Here is a 7343-nt window from a genome sequence, read left to right on the forward strand (position 1 = left end):
TCTGGATTTAGAGACTATTTACTCAATAAATTGTCTAATATATCAAGTTTAACCTATATTTTATGGCTCTTCTTGACACTGATTAATGAATCTCTGCCCACCGTTATCTTAACAAATAGTGGAATACGTGATAGAATGTCAGCTTACACAATATTAAATGCCTTTGCCCATATACACCTAAGATTTCACGACGTCACATTGCACTTATTTGGTGTGCTGTTTAATATACCATTGATTGTCTCTGGCCGGTTATGGGTACGCTTAGAGGCTCCAATGGGGCAGACACATATGCGGCTCTGCATAGCTCGATATGTTTACTTTTTAGTCGCTCCGTGACTTAGCAACGCCCACACAGTGACTGACAGGCTATGTTAATTAGCCATGCGGTCGGGTTGGAATCTTCACGGGCGCAATGCAGGGCTGAGCCGCGCCTGTTCCTTAGGTAGGTTTTTCTCTATACACACCAGACATGTAGTACGGTTAACACCTTTATTCCATATGGCTTTTATACAACCATGTCCCACACGAGTTTATAAGATTTTGACATACCAATCAGGTTTTTTACATGATATCTCAACTTGTTTAACACAGGCCGCTTAGCATACGGGTTACGGGGGACAGAGTACTCGGCTCTGCGAGCCCAGGGGGCTTGACACGGATTGTTGGATCTTTGACAGGGTTAGTTACCGGAATAGCCGGACACATTTTACACAACCCAGAGATTTTTTTAACATACTTTAGGTGAGTGTGAGGTACATTGATCCCACAATAGCAGATCCTGCATGTAAACTGTAGCTACTTATTTCAAAACTAAGAGGCTTAAATGGCTATGCGGTTATGCAGCTACAAAGGGTAAATTGTTGATGGCTCATCAAATATTGACAGTATATGTTAATGGCTCATGTGAACATTTATACGTGGCATTCTGATGTAGATATGTTAACAAGGTTTGCCTACAATGAAGCTGTTAAAGTGATTTCCTTGCTATATACGGTGTAATTGGAATCTGTGTATGACCAATCAGGGCTTGTCCTAATATATGTTAATACTCTCAGACTAGGCCTGTATGTGATTATTACTATATTGTTGTAATTTCTCATATCCACACCTTAGTGTGTATACATATCATTATTCAGCTATGAGGTAATGCAAGATGTTTGCATTTGCAGTGTGTTGTATTTTTGGATTTCATGTTTTTCACTACTTGGGGGGATGGTCATTAGGCCTTGTTTATGTGTCACCATGGTGATTTTGTTGTTTTTGGCGCAATGTTTGATGTTTGTGATGGGTGGGGCTAGTGCTATATATTGCACACTTTGTTCACTTGCACTGTTATCTGGTCTGAGGAAGGGGTCTGTGAACCCCGAAACGTTACCACAATAAAGATATAAAGGTTTCTTTAACCAAATCCAGTGAGTGCAGTCCCTTATTGGATATAGACTATATATATATATATATATAATATATATACACACACACATATATATATATATACACACACATATATATATAAATACACACAAACCACCAGCAAAAGGATTACGACTTGATGAATGCCCAGATGATAGTTTGTATTTTTAAAAACAGACTAAAAAAAGACCATTTTTTTCTCAGTGAAAAACATTGGAATGTAAAATATTTTTATTCAAAACACAGTAAAACATATTTTATCATATTAAAATGTATTAACTCCTTAAGGACTATGAATCTTAGAGAAAAACTTGCTCAAAGGACCAGAGAATTTTTAGCATTTTTCTATCAGTCTATTTAAACAGAAATAAAGCCAATCTGCTAGATTACGAATTTGGCGTTAGCCTTAAAAAGCAGCGTTAAGGGGTCCTAACGCTGCTTTTTAACGCCCGCTGGTATTACAAGTTTGGCAGGTACAGGTGTACCACTCACTTTTCTTCTGCGACTTTTCCATACCGCAAATCCCCTTACGTCAATTGCGTATCCTATCTTTTTAATGGGATTTTCCTAACGCTGGTATTACAAGTCTTGGAAGAAGTGAGCGGTACAACCTCTATCTCCAAGACTACTACCACATATAAAAGTCAGTAGTTAAGAGTTTTATGGGCTAAAAGTGCTAAAAAGTACACTAACACCCATAAACTACATATTAACCCCTAAACCGAGCCCCCCCCATAGCAAACACTATAATAAAATTATTTAACCCCTAATCTGCCGACCGGACATCGCCGCCACCTACATTATACCTATGAACCCCTCATCTGCTGCCCCTAACATCACTGACACCTATATTATATTTATTAACCCCTAATCTGCCGCCCCCAATGTCGCCGCCACCTAACTACAATTATTAACCCCTAATCTGCCAACCCGACATCGCCGCCACTATAATAAATGTATTAACCCCTAAACCGCTGCACTCCCGCCTCGCAAACACTATACAATTTGTAATTAACCCCTAATCTGCCATCCCTAACATCGCCGCCACCTACCTACAATTATTAACCCCTAATCTGCCGCCCCCAACGTCGCTGCTACTATATTAAATGTATTAACCCCTAAACCTAAGTCTAACCCTAAACCTAACACCCCCCTAACTTAAATCAATTTTTAATAAATCTAAATAAAATTACTATAATTAAATAAATTATTCCTATTTAAAACTAAATACTTACCTATAAAATAAACCCTAATATAGCTACAATATAACTAATAGTTACATTGTAGCTATTTTAGGATTTATTTTTATTTTACAGGCAACTTTGTATTTATTTTAACCAGGCACAATAGTTATTAAATAATTATTAACTATTTAATAACTACCTAGCTAAAATAAATACAAAAGTACCTGTAAAATAATCCCTAACCTAAGTTACAATTACACCTAACACTACACTATAATTAAATTAATTACCTAAACTACCACAATTAAATACAATTAAATTAAATAAACTAAATTACGGAGGAAAAAAAACACTAGATTACAGAAAATAAAAAAGAAATTACAATATTTTAAACTAATTACACCTAATCTAATCCCCCTAATAAAATAAAAAAGCCCCCCAAAATAATAAAATTCCCTACCCTACACTAAATTACAAATAGCCCTTAAAAGGGCCTTTTGCGGGGAATTCCCTATGTTATTCTATGTATCTGATTCACTAAAGCTCACTCCATCCTCACCTGTCCCTATGTTATTCTATGTATCTGATTCACTAAAGCTCCCTCCAGCCTCACCTGTCCCTATGTTATTCTATGTAACTGATTCACTAAACCTCCCTCCAGCCTCACCTGTCCCTATGTTATTCTATGTAATTGATTCACTAAAGCTCCCTCCAGCCTCACCTGTCCCTATGTTATTCTATGTAACTGATTCACTAAAGCTCCCTCCAGCCTCACCTGTCCCTATGTTATTCTATGTAACTGATTCACTAAAGCTCCCTCCAGCCTCACTTGTCCCTATGTTAGTCTATGTAACTGATTCACTAAAGCTCCCTCCAGCCTCACCTGTCCATATGTTATTCTGTGTAACTGATTCACTAAAGCTCCCTCCAGCTTCACCAGTCCCTATGTTATTCTATGTAACTGATTCACTAAAGCTCCCTCCAGCCTCACCTGTCTCTTTGTTATTCTATGTAACTGATTCACTAAAGCTCCCTCCAGCCTCACCTGTCCCTATGTTATTTTATGTAACTGATTCACTAAAGCTCCCTCCAGCCTCACCTATCCCTATGTCATTTTATGTAACTGATTCACTAAAGCTCCCTCCAGCCTCACCTGTCCCTATGTTATTCTATGTAATTGATTCACTAAAGCTCCCTCCAGCCTCACCTGTCCCTATGTTATTCTATGTAACTGATTCACTAAACCTCCCTGTAGCCTCACCTATCCCTATGTCATTTTATGTAACTGATTCACTAAAGCTCCCTCCAGCCACACCTGTTCCTATGTTATTCTATGCATCTGATTCACTAAAGCTCTCTCCAGTCTCACCTGTTCCTATGTTATTTTATGCAACTGATTCACTAAAGTTCCCTCCAACCTCACCTGTCCCTATTTTATTCTATGTAACTGATTTACTAAAGCTCCCTCCAGTCTCACCTGTCCCTATGTTATTCTATGTAACTGATTCACTAAAGCTCTCTCTAGTCTCACCTGTCCCTATGTTATTCTATGTAACTGATTCACTAAAGCTCCCTCCAGCCTCACCTGTCCCTATGTTATTCTATGTAACTGATTCACTAAAGCTCCCTCCAGCCACACCTGTCCCTATGTTATTCTATGTAACTGATTCACTAAACCTCACCCCAGCCTCACCTGTCCCTATGTTATTCTATGTAATTGATTCACTAAAGCTCCCTCCAGCCTCACCTGTCCCTATGTTATTCTATGTAACTGATTCACTAAAGCTACCTCCATCCTCACCTGTCCCTATGTTATTCTATGTAACTGATTCACTAAAGCTCCCTCCAGCCTCACCTGTTCCTATGTTATTCAATGTAACAGATTCATTAAAGCTCCCTCCAGCCTCACCTGTCCCTATGTTATTCAATGTAACTGATTCACTAAAGCTCCCTCTAGCCTCACATGTCCCTATTTTATTTTATGTAACTGATTCACTAAAGCTCCATTCAGCCTCACCTGTCTCTTTGTTATTCTAGGTAACTGATTCACTAAAGCTCCCTCCAGCCTCACCTGTCCCTATGTTTTTTTTTGTAACTGATTCACTAAAGCTCCCTCCATCCTCACCAATCCCTATGTTATTTTATGTAACTGATTCACTAAAGCTCCCTCCAGCCTCACCTGTCCCTATGTTATTCTATGTATCTGATTCACTAAAGCTCCCTCCAGCCTCACCTGTCCCTATGTTATTTTTTGTAACTGATTCACTAAAGCTCCCTCCAGCCTCACCTATCCCTATGTTATTTTATGTAACTGTTTCACTAAAGCTCCCTCCAGCCTCACCTGTCCCTATGTTATTCTATGTATCTGATTAACTAAAGCTCTCTCCAGTCTCACCTGTTCCTATGTTATTTTATGCAACTGATTCACTAAAGTTCCCTCCAACCTCACCTGTCCCTATTTTATTCTATGTAACTGATTTACTAAAGTTCCCTCCAGCCTCACCTGTCCCTATGTTATTCTATGTAACTGATTCACTAAAGCTCCCTCCAGCCTCACCTGTCCCTATGTTATTCTATGTAACTGATTCACTAAAGTTCCCTCCAGCCTCACCTGTCCCTATGTTATTCAATGTAACAGATTCATTAAAGCTCCCTCCAGCCTCACCTGTCCCTATGTTATTCAATGTAACTGATTCACTAAGCCTCCCTCTAGCCTCACCTGTCCCTATTTTATTTTATGTAACTGATTCACTAAAGCTCCCTCCAGCCTCACCTGTCTCTTTGTTATTCTATGTAACTGATTCACTAAAGCTCCCTCCAGCCTCACCTGTCCCTATGTTATTTTATGTAACTGATTCACTAAAGCTCCCTCCATCCTCACCTGTCCCTATGTTATTCTATGTAACTGATTCACTAAAGCTCCCTCCAGCCTCACCTGTTCCTATGTTATTCAATGTAACGAATTCATTAAAGCTCCCTCCAGCCTCACCTGTCCCTATGTTATTCAATGTAACTGATTCACTAAGCCTCCCTCTAGCCTCACCTGTCTCTATTTTATTTTATGTAACTGATTCACTAAAGCTCCCTCCAGCCTCACCTGTCTCTTTGTTATTCTATGTAACTGATTCACTAAAGCTCCCTCCAGCCTCACCTGTCTCTTTGTTATTCTATGTAACTGATTCACTAAAGCTCCATTCAGCCTCACCTGTCTCTTTGTTATTCTAGGTAACTGATTCACTAAAGCTCCCTCCAGCCTCACCTGTCCCTATGTTATTCTATGTAACTGATTCACTAAAGCTCCCTCCAGCCTCACCTGTCCCTATGTTATTTTTTGTAACTGATTCACTAAAGCTCCCTCCAGCCTCACCTATCCCTATGTTATTTTATGTAACTGATTAACTAAAGCTCCCTCCAGCCTCACCTGTCCCTATGTTATTCTATGTATCTGATTCACTAAAGCTCCCTCCAGTCACACCTGTCCCTATGTTATTCTATGTATCTGATTCACTAAAGCTCTCTCCAGTCTCACCTGTTCCTATGTTATTTTATGCAACTGATTCACTAAAGTTCCCTCCAACCTCACCTGTCCCTATTTTATTCTATGTAACTGATTTACTAAAGCTCCCTCCAGTCTCACCTGTCCCTATGTTATTCTATGTAACTGATTCACTAAAGCTCCCTCCAGCCTCACCTGTCCCTATGTTATTCAATGTAACGGATTCATTAAAGCTCCCTCCAGCCTCACCTGTCCCTATGTTATTCAATGTAACTGATTCACTAAGCCTCCCTCTAGCCTCACCTGTCCCTATTTTATTTTATGTAACTGATTCACTAAAGCTCCCTCCAGCCTCACCTGTCTCTTTGTTATTCTATGTAACTGATTCACTAAAGCTCCATTCAGCCTCACCTGTCTCTTTGTTATTCTAGGTAACTGATTCACTAAAGCTCCCTCCAGCCTCACCTGTCCCTATGTTATTTTTTGTAACTGATTCACTAAAACTCCCTCCAGCCTCACCTATCCCTATGTTATTTTATGTAACTGATTCACTAAAGCTCCCTCCAGCCTCACCTGTCCCTATGTTATTCTATGTATCTGATTCACTAAAGCTCCCTCCAGCCACACCTGTCCCTATGTTATTCTATGTATCTGATTCACTAAAGCTCTCTCCAGTCTCACCTGTTCCTATGTTATTTTATGCAACTGATTCACTAAAGTTCCCTCCAACCTCACCTGTCCCTATTTTATTCTATGTAACTGATTCACTAAAGCTCCCTCCAGCCTCACCTGTCCCTATGTTATTCTATGTAACTGATTCACTAAAGCTCCCTCCAGCCTCACCAGTCCCTATGTTATTCTATGTAACTGATTTACTAAAGCTCCCTCCAGTCTCACCTGTCCCTATGTTATTCTATGTAACTGATTCACTAAAGCTCCCTCCAGCCTCACCTGTCCCTATGTTATTCTATGTAACTGATTCACTAAAGCTCCCTCCAGCCTCACCTGTCCCTATGTTATTCTATGTAACTGATTCACTAAAGCTCCCTCCAGCCTCACCTGTCCCTATGTTATTATATGTAACTTATTCACTAAAGCTCCCTCCTGCCTCACCTGTCCCTATGTTATTCTATGTAACTGATTCACTAAAGCTCCCTCCAGCCTCACCTGTCCCTATGTTATTCTATGTAACTGATTCACTAAAGCTCCCTCCAGCCTCACCTGTCCCTATGTTATTCTATGTAACTGATTCA

This window comes from Bombina bombina, chromosome 9 (assembly GCF_027579735.1).
Source record: "Bombina bombina isolate aBomBom1 chromosome 9, aBomBom1.pri, whole genome shotgun sequence".
NCBI classification, from domain to species: domain Eukaryota; kingdom Metazoa; phylum Chordata; class Amphibia; order Anura; family Bombinatoridae; genus Bombina; species Bombina bombina.